Source organism: Leucopleurus acutus, assembly GCF_964270905.1.
Source record: "Leucopleurus acutus genome assembly, chromosome: 15".
NCBI lineage: Eukaryota > Metazoa > Chordata > Mammalia > Artiodactyla > Delphinidae > Leucopleurus > Leucopleurus acutus.
This window is the reverse complement of record NC_139157.1, coordinates 75,585,294-75,602,053: the sequence shown is the minus strand read 5'-3', so window position 1 is coordinate 75,602,053 and position 16,760 is coordinate 75,585,294. Positions and strand designations below refer to the sequence as shown.

Here is a 16,760-nt window from a genome sequence, read left to right as displayed (position 1 = left end):
AAAGTCAGAATTACACCCTGACGCGTGGGCTATTAGCAGGCAGGAAAACAACATTAATCTCATTGCACATCTCCTTCAGAGTTCTTGGGTGAACAGGTGCACTGTCAATGAGCAGTAATATTTTGAAAGGAATATTTTTTTTCTGAACAGCAGGTCTCAACATCAGGCTTAAAGTATTCAGTAAACTATGTTGCAAGCAGATGTACTATCATCCAGGCTTTGTTATTCCACTTATAGAGCACAGGTAGAGTAGATTCAGCATAATTCTTAAGGACCCTAGGATTTGTGGAATGGTAGATGAGCACTGGCTTCAACTTAAAGTCACCAGCTGCATTAGCCCTTAACAACTAATTAAACTTAATAGCATTTGCACAGCAATGGAAACCATAAACAAAACGAAAAGACAGCGTACAGAACAGGAGAAAATATTTACAAAAGATGTAACCAACAAGGGATTAATTTCCAAAATATACAAACAGCTCATATAGCTCAATATCAAAAAACAAACAATGCAATCAAAAAAGGGCAGAAGGGGCTTCCCTGGTGGCGCAGTGGTTGGGAGTCCGCCTGCCGATGCAGGGGAAAACGGGTTCGTGCCCCGGTCCGGGAGGATCCCATATGCCGTGGAGTGGCTGGGCCCGTGAGCCATGGCTGCTGAGCCTGCGTGTCCGGAGCCTGTGCTCCGCAACGGGAGAGGCCACAGCAGTGAGAGGCCCACGTACCGCAAAAAAAAAAAAAAAAAAAAAAGGTCAGAAGACCTAAACAGACATTTCTCCAAAGGAGACATCCATATGGTCAACAGGCACATGAAAAGATGCTCGACATCACTAATTATTAGAGAAATGCAAGTCAAAACTACAGTGAGGTATATCACTTCATGCTAATCAGAATGGCCATCATCAAAAAGTCTACAAATAAATGCTGGAGAGGGTGTGGAGAAAAGGGAACCCTCCTACTCTACTGGTGGGAATGTCAATTGGTGCAGCCATTATGGAGAAGAGTATGGAGGTTCCTTAAAAAACTAAAAAATAGAGTTGCCATATGATCCAGCAATCCCACTCCTGGACATATATCCAGAGAAAACTCTAACTCAAAAAGATACATACACCCTAATGTTCATAGTAGCACTATTTACAATAGCCAAGACATGGAAGCAACCTAAATGTCCATCGACGGATAAATGGATAAAGAAGATGTGGTATATGTATATACACAATGGAATATTACTCAGCCATAAAAAAGAATGAAATAATGCCATTTGCAGCAACATAGATGGACCTAGAGATTATCATACTAAGTGAAGTAAGTCAAACAGAGAAAGACAAATATCATATGATATCACTTATATGTGGAATCTAAAAAAAAGATGATACAAATGAACTTATTTACAAAACAGAAATAGACCCACAGACATAGAAAACAAACTTATGGATACCAAAGGGGAAAGGGAGGGGGGTGGGATAAATTTAGAATTTGGTATTAATAGATACAGACTACTATATATAAGATAGATTAACAACAAGGTTCTACCATATAGCACAAGGAACTATACTTGATATCTTATAATAACCTATAATGGAAAATAATCGGAAAAAGAATGGATGTATATATGTATAAATGAATCACTTTGTTGTACACCTGAAACATTGTAAATCAACTATACTTCAGTAATTAAAAAATTTTTTAAGAAAACAGAAAAAGAAAAGAGAGCATTGGCTTCAACTTAGTCATCAGCTTCATTTGACCCTAACAAGAGAGCCTGTCCTTTGAAGCTTTGAAGCCAGACATTAACTTCTCCTCTATAGCTATGAAAATTCTATATGACATCTTCTTCCAGTAGAAGACTGTTTCATCTGCATTGAAAATGTTGTTTAGTGTAGCCACATTCATGAATTATCTTAGCTAGATCTTCTGGATAACTTGCTGCAGCTTCTACATTAGCACTTGCTGTGTCACCTTGCACTTTTATGTTAAGGAGATAGCTTCTTTCTTTAAACCTCATGAACCAACCTCTGTTAGCTTCAAACTTTTCTTCTGCAGCTTCTTCACCTCTCTCAGCCTTCACAGAATTGAAGAGAGTTATGGCCTTGCTCTGGATTAGGTTTTGGCTTAAGGAAATGTTGTGGCTGGTTTGATCTTCCATCTAGACCATTAAAACTTCCTCCATATCAGCAATATCGCTATTTCAATTTCTTATCATTCATGTGTTCACTGGAGTAGCACTTTTAATTTCCCTTAAGAACTTCTCCTTTGCATTCACAGCTTGGCTAACTCTTTGGGACAAGAGGCCTAGATTTCAGCCTATCCTGGCTTTCAACATGTCCTCCTCACTAGGCTTAATCACTTCTAGCTTTTGATTTAAAGTGAGAGTTGTGAAACTCCTCTTTTCACGTGAACACTTAGAGGCCATTATAGGTTTATAAATTGGCCTAACTTCAATACTGTGTGTCTCAGGGAACAGAGAGGCCCAAGAAGAGAGAGAGATATGGGGGAACAGCTGGTCAATGGAGCAGTCAGAACACACACATTTATCTATTAAGTTCGTCATCTTATATGGGCATGGTTCATGGCACCCCAAAACAATTACAATAGTAACATCAAAGGTCACTGATCACAGAGGGCCATAACAAATAAAATAATAATGAAAAAGTTTGAAACATTGCGATAATCACCAAAATGTGACACAGAGACACGAAGTGAGCAAGTGCTGTTGGAAAAATTGTGCCAATAGAGTTGCTCAATGAAGGGTCGCCGCATACCTTCAATTTTAAGAAACAGTGTCCGCGAAGCGCAATAAAGCGAAGCACAATAAAATGAGGTATGCCTATACCTCTTGGTACAATATTTTTGTCACTCTTCCTGGGGCTATAAAGCCCAAGGAAGGGAATTTCCGGGAAGTGTCATTATTGCTGGTAGGCAACAACAAATATGCTCACTGGGTTTTTTTCCATAGCTTCTCCTTGTACTTGTTTTATTTCCCTCTCTTATGTAAACATTCCCCCCCAGTCCATTCACATCCCATCAATATAAGGGAGAAAAATCCAACCCATGGGCTTTGGTTCCTCCTACTTACAAATGGATGTGGCTGACTACCTGCCTGTATAATAAAATGACACACAAACTCCCATTCTTCTCAAAATATTTCTACCACTAACCTGCTAAAGAGTCTGAAATTCCAACTTCTAGAGTCATACCTTTGTAGTAGGAATTATCATCAGAATGATTGTGAAAGTAAAACTGATACCTGGAAAAGACAATATAATCTATATAATATTGAGCAGGAAACAGTTAAGTAGTAAGACCTCCTCCACTCTTTCCTGAGTTTCTCTTAGATAATCAGAAGAGGTCAATGATGTTAGGGGTGTATCTTCTTGCTGCAAGTTGAGGGATCACGTACTTAATTCACATAACAAACAGGAAGTGACTATTTCCACCAAGAGGGGTTTAAATAATCTTCCCCATTGATGCAGCCCCTGCAGGGCCCAATTGTAGCAGACAATGCAGATTGTGGTAGAACACAGAAAATGCAGCCACTAGTGAGAGAAGGAAGGATCAAGACAAAGATAATGTTACCAAGTCCAAGCTTATACTGCTCGCCACACGACAGGCCAATAAATCAAAAGAAGAGGTGCTGGGCAAGAAATAGCAACTTTATTCAGAAAGCCAGCAGACCAAGAAGATGGTGGACTAGTGTCACAAAGAACCATCTTCCCCGAGTTAGAATTCAGGCTTCTTTTATGCTAAAAGGGGAGGGGGTGTGACTGATTATTACAAACTTCTTCATCCCAGCCAAGAAGGTATGTGATAATTCTTTGTTCTTGCAGCTGTCCACTAGGTCTGATCATGATGTTCCTATAAACCTCCAACAAGACAAATGTTATTCTCTGTTATAAGTGTTATACCATTAAAGGTCAAGCCTGGGAGGCAGAGCCTTGAGAAAGTGCTATTATGTATATTTCAGGTTATAGGCAGCATTCTTTTACAAAAGGTACAGAGCCAGCATGACTAAGCACAGCAACAGAGCACAAAGGTTAGAGCTAAAGGAATAGATCCAATATGGAGTCAGGTTGGTTCTCTATTACAATAAATCTTGGGCTACAGAGAAAACTGAAGGGCCAAGCAAGCTGTAAAATCTATTTCTACACTAACAGGGAATTTAACTGCCTGAAATTCTCGGACCATATCAAAAAGAAGCAAAGCCTTTTTTTAGCATGAATTTTGATCACTGACAGAATCATAGTCCAAGGGATGACTGCAAACAGTAAGGGATCTAAAATGAGAAAACAAAAACCCAGTGCAAGCATCACAGAGCAAACTTTTATGGAATACACAGAGGATATCAGAATAACTGAGACAACACAAGATGTGTGTAACCAAGCAGGACCCTATAGAGCCTTCCCGGGACAAACGCCTTGCCCATATACTCTGCTCTAGCGTCTCTCTGAAGTACCCAGATAACAGTATCCAATATACATTTCCTGAGTTTTTTTACAGGTGCTAAAACACCCATCAAATGGAAGCTGTTAACTACTTGATGACCATGAGCTCATAGCCCCCAGACCTACTGGAGCCTAAGGATTGATAATGTGACACCGCCCTGTTACCTCACCGTCAACCAATCAGAGAATTGTGCGTGAGCTGACCACATACCCTGCAACTCCCGTACTTCACCTGGTCTTTAAACATGCTTTGCTTTATCTTTAGCTTTTTAAGGAACATCCATGCTCTTCACCATAGTGGCCATATCAATTTATATTCCCACCAACAGTGTAAAAGGGTTCCCTTTTCTCCACACCCTCTCCAGCATTCATTGCAGCACTATTTACAATAGCCAGGACATGGAAGCAACCAAATTGTCCATCAACAGAAGAATGGATAAAGAAGATGTGGTACATATATACAACGGAATATTACTCAGCCCTAAAAAGGAATGAAATTGTGCCATTTGCAGAGACATGGATGGACCTAGAGACTGTCATAAGAGTGAAGTAAATCAGAAAGAGAAAATCAGATATCATATAATATCGCTTATATGTGGAATCTAGAAAAATGATACAGATGAACTTATTTGCAGAGAAGAAATAGAGACACAGATGTAGAGAACAAACATATGGGTACCAAGGGGGAAGGTGGGAGCTGGGATGAATTGGGAGATTGGAACTGACATATATACACTGCTATGTATAAAATAGATAACTAATGAGAACCTGCTGTATAGCACAGGGAACTCTACTCAGTGCTCTATGGTGACCTAAATGGGAAGGAAACCCAAAATAGAGGTGATATATGTATATGTATAGCTGATTCACTTTGCCGTACAGTAGAAAGTAATGCAACATTGTAAAGCAACTATACTCCAATAAAAATTAAATAAATAAATAAAAATGCTTTGCTGAAACCTACAGGGGAATTGGGGCTTTTTTAGCACTAACTGTCCTGGACTCCTTGTCTGGTGCCTTACAATAAACGCTGTACTTTCCTTCACCACAACCCAGTTCAGTAGATTGGCTTTACTGCCTGAGGGCAAGTGGACCCAGGTTCGGTTCAATAACATGTGGACAACAGATCAGAACAGAGACTGTTCCTCGGGTCACATCTATCTAGGATGAACTGAAAGATGATAACACAACTGAATAATATTTGTATTTTTTAAATTAAAGCATGTTAATTAGCTCAAATTAATATTTTTACTTGTTCCAGAGACTAAATATAAGACAACAAACTTTGGTTGTCTTCATAAAGTTCTTAGTTTATAAATCCCATTAAATCTTTAGTATTAAAATATCAGCATAAAGACAGACCTGTTTACCAATGGAAGTCATTCCAAGAATGCAAACTCCATCTCCATCTCCAATATGAGAAATGGCTGCTAAGTTTAGCACAAGATAAATTGGAATGTGGGAAGCTTTCAAGAAAGTACTTTTATGTCTGTAAATTTCAGAAAGTTGAAAAATCTTGGTAGTTCAAAGTTAGTGGCACACCCAGAGAAGAGCAACAGAGAGTGATGACTGAGGAATCACATACTCATACAAAGCAGCCTCATGACAAGGCAGGGTAGAAGACATATACTCTATATCATGCACATATCTGAAGTTACTTGGCTCTGTTGGCTGAAGTAAAATAAAGGTTTATAGACAGCATATACACTCAAAGTTTTTTTTTTTTTAACATCTTTATTGGGGTATAATTGCTTTACAATGGTGTGTTAGTTTCTGCTTTATAACAAAGTGAATCAGTTATACATATACATATGTTCCCATATCTCTTCCCTCTTGCGTCTCCCTCCCTCCCACCATCCCTATCCCACCCCTCCAGGCGGTCACAAAGCACCGAGCCGATATCCCTGTGCCATGCAGCTGCTTCCCACTAGCTATCTACCTTATGTTTGTTAGTGTATATATGTCCATGACTCTCTCTCGCCCTGTCACATTCAAAGCTCTTTTATAAGGAAATTAAGTAGAACGTCCTGGTCTGGGGAAAATTCAATTCATCTAAAGGTGTGTAAAAATTAAATGAGAATCAGTATGAGATTCATATAAATATATAATAGAAAAATAGAGGAAAGAAGCATGAAAAACATATGACAGATGAAGAATATTCATATTAATGTTGCCAGTGAATAGATGAAAAATGTAACCAAATATAAGCCATAGATATAAAACACTTAGTAAACAAATGCCTGTATAAAGTAGAGCTTCAAAACAGAAGGATGCAAGATCAAGGAAGATACAGTGAAACAGCAAAATTAGTGAAAGATAAGTTTGCAAAAACACAAAAAAAAGTGAAAGAAAAAATAAAGCCCTTCCAAAAATTAAGACCACAGGAGTCATGAAAAAAATGCAGGCACATAGACAGCAGGATTGAAAGAATACATGTTTTAAAAAACTTAAGTGAAAATGATTAAAGATCAGAGGGAAAATGAGAGCTATGAAAGGCAAAGGAAATTCAACATACATATAATTGATATTCCTGAGAGAATGGAAATAAAGGGAATAGGAAAATATTAAAGTATCATTCAAAAAAGCTTTGCAGAAATAAAATAAGACTTGAATCTACAAACCGAAAAAGTACATTATGTCTCTGGAAAAAATAACACAAAATGATCACCGCCAAGATTTATCTTAGTAAATGCATCAGTCAGAGTCCATCAAGGGACAGAATCCATGCAACAATTTGATCACAGAAAGTTTCATACAGGGAATTATGAATATAACAGAAGATTGAGGTAATAAGGAATTGGCACGTAAGAAGTAAAGATAACTCTAAAGAAAACAGGAATAGCAGTTATAAAGAGCAGGCCCTACCCTTAGGACTGAGGTAGGAAGAGGCACCCTCCCTACCCTGCACCAGAACTAAAATCCAGACCTCGTTGGAAAAGACATAACATGAGCATGGCTCATGGGATGTTGCAGTCACTGAGAAGTAACACTAAGCAGAACCTGCTGAAAATCCACCCCCTGGGAAGACTATCCACAGGGAGGTGCTATGCCTTCAAACTCATCACAAAGCTTCCGAAGAGAGCGCCAGGAGAAGCCATTCAATGGGGGAGGTGTCTTGCTGGTGGCATTACACTGAGAAGACACCCAAAGAGTACTCAGGGGAAGTTGCTGGCCACTGGGTGCTGCTGATCAACAGGTATTACAAAAGCCAAGTGCCAAAGAAGTGGTGCACGGTCAGCGCCAGGCACCAGAGAAGCCACATACTACAGGAGCCTGGCAACGGGTACTGCAGGAGCCACTGGTGCTGTGGGACTGTCTGGAGAAGCTGCATGCTGCAGACGCCGTCCATACTTTCAGAACCAGGCCAGGAGAACCACCCACACTGCAGGAACAAGGTGCTGGAGAACCCCTTTGCCCCACAGAAGCCCGACAGGAGGGGCACGCTTTCTCCTCCTGCGCCCCTCCTGCACCCCCTACAGACAGAGCTCACCATTAAACCATCTGACAAAAGAGAAATATTCACAGTTCTCTTGCTCCCCAGCCCGGGGCCTAAGGGCCTAGCAACCTGCCAATGGGGCCCTGTAGGTACATTAGGATGGGAAGTGTTGTTTTCATGTCCAATTTTTCTTTTCCATATTTGGAACGAAATTATCAATATAAGAAATTATTTCCTCATGTATTCTGTGGCGTTTTCTTTCTCCAGAGGTAGTGGGAAATGAAGAATGTGTAAGAGAATAGAATAGAAAAGGATGACTTTGTTTAAACTGATAATAAAGTTTCCTTCCTAACTGTGAAGTTATCTTCTGAATAGCTAGCTGAGAAAGGAAAATAATGCTTCCATCGCTGAGTTTCTCTGTTTACTGGCCTACAAGGTGATTTCTGTGTGAAATCCCCTTTCATGTAACTAGTCTGTCCCTAAGGGCACTCAGGAGAGTTGACTCACACTGAGGAACTCATAACCCAGGGAGAAAGCTCCTGTTGGCTCCTGCATGGGGCTGGGGGCAGACCCACACTGCCCGCTGCCCTGTCTGCAGCACACATTCACTGCTCTCCTTCTGTTTTCTTCTTAAGGAGTGTTGGCATGTGGAATATCCAGAGCCGAATATCCAGACACAAAAACAGACTAAATTTAAGACAAAAAAAAAAAAAAAAATCTTGCTAGAAGCAGTGATTTTATAAATTCTTAACCAAGGGATTGAGAAGCCAGCAGAGTCTGACAATGCTTCTTTCAAATAAAAAGATTTTTAAACATATATGTTTAAAAGCTACAGCTGGGATACCAACCCAAGGTTGAACACTATTTTACATAAATTAATGAGTAGAGCTTAAATATTGATAAAAAGCCCTTCCCAGATGATAGTGTTATATTTTGGGAGTCTGAGTGTTACAAGAGGTTTTGGAGAATAATATATAGAAAGGCATTTTTTATGGTTACAGGAAAAACAACAGGAGAGTCACAAGATACGGCACAGATTTAAATCTGACAACCAGTTTCCTTTCCTAAAACTGGATCTGGATTTATTTTCAATCGTTTTAAAGAATATGCTCAGACTTCAGTTTTATCACAGGAGATTCTAATTGCTGTACTGCTTAAAAATGAAGCATTTGAGGGTGTCCCTGGTGGAGCAGTGGTTAAGAATCCACCTGCCAATGCACGGGACACGGGTTCAAGCCCTGGTCCAGGAAGATCCCACATGCCGCGGAGCAAGTAAGCCTGTGTGCCACAACTACTGAGCCCACGTGCCACAACTACTGAAGCCCACGCGTCTAGAGCCTGTGCTCCGCAACAAGAGAAGCCACCACAATGAGAAGCCCACACACTACAACGAAGAGTAGCCCCCGCTCACCGCAACTAGAGAAAGCCCGTGCACAGCAACAAAGACACCACATAGCCAAAAATAAATATAAATAAAATAAATAAATTTATTTTTAAAAATGAAGCCTTTGAGCAAATAAGCATTATACCAGAAAATGCTTTTTCACTAAGCTTGCTAATTAGAGGCTTACAGTCCCTAGCTTTAGTCAGAACCTATTAGCCAGCATTTAAACAAAGACATATCTGTATGGCTAATGGTATCAAAGTGCAAATAAAGAACAGAATAGGGAATCCTGGTTTTTACGCTGAGACATTATGGGGCTTATAATGCTGTGCATCCACTTCTTTGATCTCCACATCAGCTAGGGACTGCCAGAGACCCCAAAGGGACTTTGGGCTAATTCTTCATTTCTATCATCTTGTTTAGCACTGCTTTTACTTCTAATAGCTATTTGAACCATTGAGACATTGATATAACACATGATTTGATTGATCTTTATAACACTCATTTGTTATCTACCATTTGTCTTGTTGGTAGCTGTGATATTTAGTCTCAAAATCTTAAAGAACAAAGTGTCCCATTATGGACTGAATGTTTGTGTTCCCCCCCAGATTCATATCTTGAAATCTAATCCAAAACGTATTTGGAGGTGGGGCCTTTGGGACATAATTAGGTCATTAGGGTGGAGCCCTCATAAGTGGGATTATTGTCCTTAAAAGAAGAACCCAGAGAGTTAGCTCACTCCTCTTTCCTTGATGTGAGGATGCGACGAGAAGTCAGCAGTCTGCAAATCAGAAGGGAGTCCTCACCAGAACATGCTTTGGGACTCCCAGCCTCCAGAATAGTGAGAAAGACATTTTTGTTTATAAACCACCCAGTCTATAGCAGCCCAAACAGACTAAGACATGTCGTATCAGGAGGTAATGCCAGCCTTCAAAAATGTGCGTGTGGAATTCTAAAAGCTAAGCCAGTCAAAGTCCCAGATAACTGTGTCATTTCACCTCCTGAGCTTCATCTCCTTTTCCAAGCCCACAACTCCAACCAATTGAGCTTCTCACCACTTCTGAGTATACCTTAAGTATTCCCATAGTTGTATTTTTCTCCACAGAAATATCTGCTGCCCTTAGCTTTGTATGTCCAAATTTCACCACATCTACATAGTCCCTAGAAATGATACCTTTTCTAAAAAGCTTTCCCTGATTGTCCCAGCTCAAAGTTTACTCTCCACCCTCTGAACTATAGCATTGCTTCTGTACTTTTCACATGGTGTGTAAGACTTTGGGTCCTGTCTATAATACATATCTCTTCTGCTAGATTATAAGCAATTACAGGCAAGAATCATGACTTACAGATTTTTCTTAGCTCTTTATACAACGTAGCATCATGTTTTGCACATATTAGATGCTCAACTAGTATTTGTTGAATCAGAAATTAATCCCTAAAGATGGCAGAGTTAGAGAGACCCTGAGCTCACTTCTTCCCACAGACACGCCAAAATTACAACTACTTACAGGGCAACCATTTCTGCGAACAACTTGAAGACTAGAAGAAAAGATTTCTACAACTAAAGATATAAAGAAGAAGCCACAATGAGATGAGTAGGAGGGGCAGAGACAGGGTCTAGTCAGGACCCACACCCCTGGGTTGTTGACCCACAAGGGGGAGGGATATCCCAACTGCAGAGGCCCTCCCTGGGGAGTGAGGGATCTGAGCCCCACGCTGGGCTTCCCAAGCCTGTACCAAGAATTCAAGCTCCAAAATACCTGACTTTGAAAACCAGCTGAGCTTACATTAGGGAGACCCAGAGGGCTGTAGGAAGCTGAGACTCTGCTCTTAAAGGGTGCACACAAAATCTCACACACTCTGAGTGCCAATGCAGAAGGAGCAGTTTGAAAGGCGCCAGGGTCAGCCCCACTTGCTAATCCTGGAGAGCCTCCTGGAGAGGCAGGAGGCAGCTGGGACTCCCCCTGGGGACTGAGGTGGCAGCTGGTCTTGTGATCTTGTTCTACCATGCTGACACCAGCACTGGAAGGCACCATTTTGGATTCGTCCCTCTAGTCTATTAGTGCCAGGGACTTGCTCCACCGAACAGCACACCTGCATCAGTCACACACAACCAGGCCTCACACACAGCCGTGTGGGGAGCCTGCCTCACCCAGCAGAGCACCCGCAGCAGTGGCAAGCGGCCAGGTCTCGCAACCAGCTGTGCTGAGGGCCTGACCTGCCCACCAGCAGCCCCGCAGGAGTCACACACAGCTGGGCCTCACAGCCAGTGATGCCAGGGGTCCTGGCTCACCCACCACAATACCTGCAGCAACCACACGAGGCGGGGGCCTACAGTCAGGTGGGCTGGGGGCCAGTCCCACCTACCAGTGTGCTCTCAGTGCTTGGTCTAACCACAACAGAAGGGCACACACAGCCCATGTGAAGGACACCCCGGGAGCTTCCAGCTCTGATGGTCAGAGGGAAGCGTGCTGCTGGGCTGCACAGAACCTCTCCTACACAGGGCCACTTCTCCAAGATCAGGAGACATAAAGGACTTACCTAATACATGGAAATAAACATAGAGAATTAGGAAAAATGAGGAGACAGAGGAATATGCTTCAAACGTAGGGACAAGACAAAACCTTAGAAAAAGAGCCAAATAAAATGAAGATAAGAAAACCCTGATAAAGAGTTCAAGGTAATGATCATAAAGATGCTCACCGAACTCAGAAGAATGGATGAGCAGTTAGAACTTCAAGAGTTAGAAAGTATAGAAAAGAACAAGTCAGAGCTGAAGAATACAATAACTGAAATGACAAATATACTAGAGAGTATCAGCAGTGGATTCGATGATACAGAAGAATGGACCAACAATCCAGATGACAGAGTACCAAAAATCACCCAAGTCGAACAGAAGAAAGAATCTTTTTAAATGATGATAGTTTAGTGGGAGGGAGGGAAACGCAAGAGGGAAGAGATATGGGAACATATGTATATGTATAACTGATTCACTTTGTTATAAAGCAGAAACTAACACACCATTGTAAAGCAATTATACTCCAATAAAGATGTAAAAAAAAATGATGATAGTTTAAGAAACCTGTAAGACAAAATCAAGCATACTAATATTTGATTGTAGGGGTACCAAAAGGAGAAGAGAGAGAGAAAAAGGCAGAGAACTTAAGCGAAGAAATAATAGCTGAAAACTCCCCTAACCTGGGGAAAGAAACAGACATCTGTGTCCAGGAAGCACAGTGAGTATCAAACAAGATGAACTCAAAGAAATCCACAACAAAACACATTATAATTAAAATGTCAAAATTTAAACAGAGAGAATCTTAAACGCAGCAAGAGAAAAGCAACTAGTTATGTACAAGGGAACTCCCATAATACTATCAGTTGCCTTTTCAGTAGAAACTTAGCAGGCCAGTAGGAAGTGGCACGATATATTCCAAGTGCTGAAAGGAAAAAAGTCACAACAAAGAATACTCTACCTGGCAACGTTATCATTCAGTACTGAAGGAGAGGTAAAGAGTTTTACAGAAAAGAAAGAGCTAAAAGAGTTCAGCACCACTAAACCCTCAGGTACTGTTGGTGATACTGTAAACTGCAGCACCCACTATGAAAAACAGTATGGAGGGTTCTCAAAAAATTAAAATAGAACTACCATATAATCCAGCAATTCCACTTCTGGGTATTTACCTGAAGAAAATAAAAACACTTATTTGAAAAGATATATGCATCCCTGTGTTCATTGCAGCATTATTTAAAATAGCCAAGATACGGGAGCAACCATCAATAGGCGAACGGATACAGAAGATGTGGCATATATATACAATGGAATGTTATTCAGCCATAAAACAGAATGAAATCTTGCCGCTTGTGACAACATGGCTGGATCTAGAGGGTATTATGCCAAGTGAAGCAAGTCAGACAGAGAAAGTATAGTATGATTTCATGTATATGTGGAATCTAAAAAACAAAACAAACAAAACTAAATAAAACAGAAACAGACTCACAGATACAAGAATAACTGATGGTTGCCAGAGGGGTGGGGGTTAGGTGAAATAGGTGAAAGGCATTAAGAGCTACAAACTTCCAATTAATACAATAAATAAATAAGTCACAGGGATAAAATATACAGCATATGAAAAATGGTCAATAATATTGTAATAACTTTGCATGGGGACAGATTGTTACTAGACTTGTGATCATTTCACAATGTATTTAAATGTCGGATCAATATGTTATACACCTGAAATTAACATAATATTGTATGTCAACTCTACATTAATAAAAATACGTAAATAAAAATAAAAGAAATTAATCCCCCAAAAGGGATATTTAGGACATTTCTTACCTCCAAGCAGGCAGAGTTCAGTCTGACAGATGGAACCTCACGGAAGGGAAATTCACACCATTGAACAGTACCCCATCAAGGTCAACTGGAGCCTAAGGCAAAAGATAAAAATCAGTAATAATGATCCTGTCATTATTTAAAATTTTAATATTTTGTTCATTATGGATATTTAAAATTTTAATTTTGATTATTCAAAATTTTGATCATTCAAATATTGCATTAAAATACTGTTTATCTTGATATCTGAACTTTTTGAGGCCTCTTTAGATTTGGCATCTGAAGCAAGTACCTCACTCATTCACTCCAGTCCCAGCCCTCTAGTAGTCAGTTATGTGGATAGTAGCTTCAGGGATCCAGGCAATTTGTCTACTCTCAGCATGATGCTGGCCATTGTGTATGTTGGGAAAGAACCAGACAGACTACCAGATTCTCAGGCAAAGCTTCTATTGTAATGTTGAACTAGACTGTTACCTAGCCCCACAAACACTATGCCAAGAGGGAAGAAAGACACAGATGGCTGGGAACGTTGGACTCAAAATCTACAGAGGTAACCATGATCATCGCTGGGGCAGTGAAAACGTTTTCATCAGAACACAAGACTCTCCTTCCAGGTCCAACCAGATGGTAAACTGGAACTGTGGCTATACATCTTGCCTTGGAAAGGAATGGTTCAAGAACTCAGGCAGACCTGAATCAATTCATGGCATCAACCAGTAAATAGAGCAACGGATACCTGTAGGAGACATGATTGACAAAGATGGGCACATCCTTTCTAGGGTTTGGGGTTTTTTGTGGGAGGTCTCTCCAGAGAAGTTGATTTTAGTGCTTTACATCTTTACATGTGTGAGGGATATTCAAGTCCTTTGCAACTAACTTCCCAATCCACAATTACAGTTATAGCTTATAATATCCCCCACAAAATGCAATGTAGTAAAATTGAAGTGCTTAAGTGATCCCTTCAGGCCTTTAATGATTTTATGACCAATAGTAAAGAGACATCCAAAGTTATTTTAATCCCAAACTATCATTGTCTTAGGCCTCCTGATGTCTATCACCAGACCTAGCAGATGGATTTTTTAAAATTATTTTTCAAAATGAATTCATTTTTATCCAGTCATGGGGAATATTGAGTCCCAAATGACAAGAGAACAACAGAGCCTCTTCACACTTTTTTATTTGTGGTTCGCTTATTTACTGTTTCGAGACAGAGAAAATCTATTGATAGACTTTTTACCCCTTGGCATTGATTTCAGAAATGTAAACTACAGTAACAAGAGTGTTGCCAGGTTTTAAATCCTTCTCAGTCAGCTTTTCTTTCATGTCCTGGTTGGCCTATCACCCTCCGTACTTGCAGAAGTCCAGTCCCCTTCTCCAGTGACTCCGAAGACACTAAGAGCCCACCATTTACCATTATTCACTCAAAAATGTTAGTATGGTAGCTTCAACTTATCTCCCTATCTCCCTAAAACCTACCTCCCTAAAAGTAATGCTGCTTCATCCAATTGTCTATCACCTGTAGAATGGATAAATAAAATGGGTATAGTCACAACTTTATCTGGAATATTTTACAGCCATGAGAATGAACAACTTCAGCTACATGCAACAACATGGCTGACTCTCAAAAACATCAAAAACATCAGGTTGGACAAAAGAAACCAGACATGAGAGGGCACAAACTATATGATTCTATTTATTAAAATTCAAAACAGACCAAACTAATCTTGAATGGTGGTTACTCTTTAGGGAGATATCATGTCTGGAAGGGGGAGGCATGGTCTTCTGGGGGACAGGGTAGTGACAATGTTCTGTCTCTTGATCTGAGTTCTGGTTACGTGGATGTATAAATTTTTGAAAATCCACTGAAAATTTTCTGAGTATATGCTATACATCAATAAAAGTTTTGTGAAAATAATAATGCTATTGACATGTCATTGCTTAAATCTATAGCTAACCAATTTTTAAATAAAGGACACTTAGAAAATAGGGTATTCCAAATATTCTTAGAAATAAAAATACATATAACTTATTCTAATTCTGTTTCTGGTAGAAAATTTTTTTCCTGAGCTATAAATATATATTCCTAACTACACAGTTGGAACCTAGATTCTCTTCAGGAATCTATAACTGAAAATGTCTAAAACTAAATTCACTGTTCCCCCAAAACCTACCTCCTCCCCTCCTACTTTCTATATCTCAACAAATGACACCACCATCCACTCACTTGCCCAAGTCAAAAACATGGCCCCTTCTTTCTACATTTTCTTTACTGCCCAAAACAATAAACACTATCTCCTACCAAGTTGCCTCTTTAATACCATCATTTCAGTCCCCTATCCTCCATTCCCCACTTCTCTGGCTTATTCCTGTACTTCATTATTTTTGTTATGGGTGATTGCAATGTTTCAGACCTCAAAAAACTGAGTTTTTAGATTTTTCCACAGTTATATGAGAAATTGCTTTTTTTAAGGCTAGTAAAATGAAAGCATAATTAGTTTGCTGAAACTGTCCAATATCAGTGATTTCCTTCGGAATTTGTGGAAATAGTTTAAGACTGAAGTAACAGGCAATATTGATAGATTCCTCCACTATGAGAAGCCGCCCAGGAAAGAACTATAAATGATACTGTACGATATTCACTGGGAAGCTTGCTGGGGAACTGTGAGTGGAGCCACGTTGCTCATTGAGGCTGCACGGGTAAGTATTGGTACATTGTGGGTATGTCAAATAGAAAAAGACAGGGGTCTGAATATAAAGATCGTGAAACTAGGACCACAAGCAGAATAATAATGCAGTTTCTTTTAAAAATATTTTTAAACCCCTATTCAAGAATATTTTATCCCTAACTCTTTAACAAAATCTGGTAAAATGTTAATATAATACTATTGAATTAAAAATAAATTTTTGTTGTAACACTATGAAATATTTAAAGAAGTATTAAGTAACTAGGGAAAGAAAAGATCAAAAAATGTTAATACATACACTTGAAATAATAAACATGTAATGAACAGAAATAAACTCTATTATACTTTTTAATTGGTTAATAATAAAGTTTAAATGGTCAGAAAGCAATGAACATAAAACTACAAAATTCAAATTTAAAATAATAATAGCAATCATACCCTACAATTTCATCTTAAATTATGGCTTGTTATAGTTATT

At 39.6% G+C, this 16,760-nt stretch overlaps 1 long non-coding RNA gene across 1 annotated transcript in view; it reads right to left on the bottom strand.

The window, feature by feature from the left end:
• The window catches only part of LOC309972443, a 47,793-nt gene that overhangs the window by 7,595 nt on the left and 23,438 nt on the right, over positions 1 to 16,760 (bottom strand). The window contains exon 3 of the long non-coding RNA XR_014326803.1: positions 13,602 to 13,693. This is a non-coding gene — a long non-coding RNA (uncharacterized lncRNA). The remainder of the gene's footprint in view (positions 1 to 13,601; positions 13,694 to 16,760) is intronic.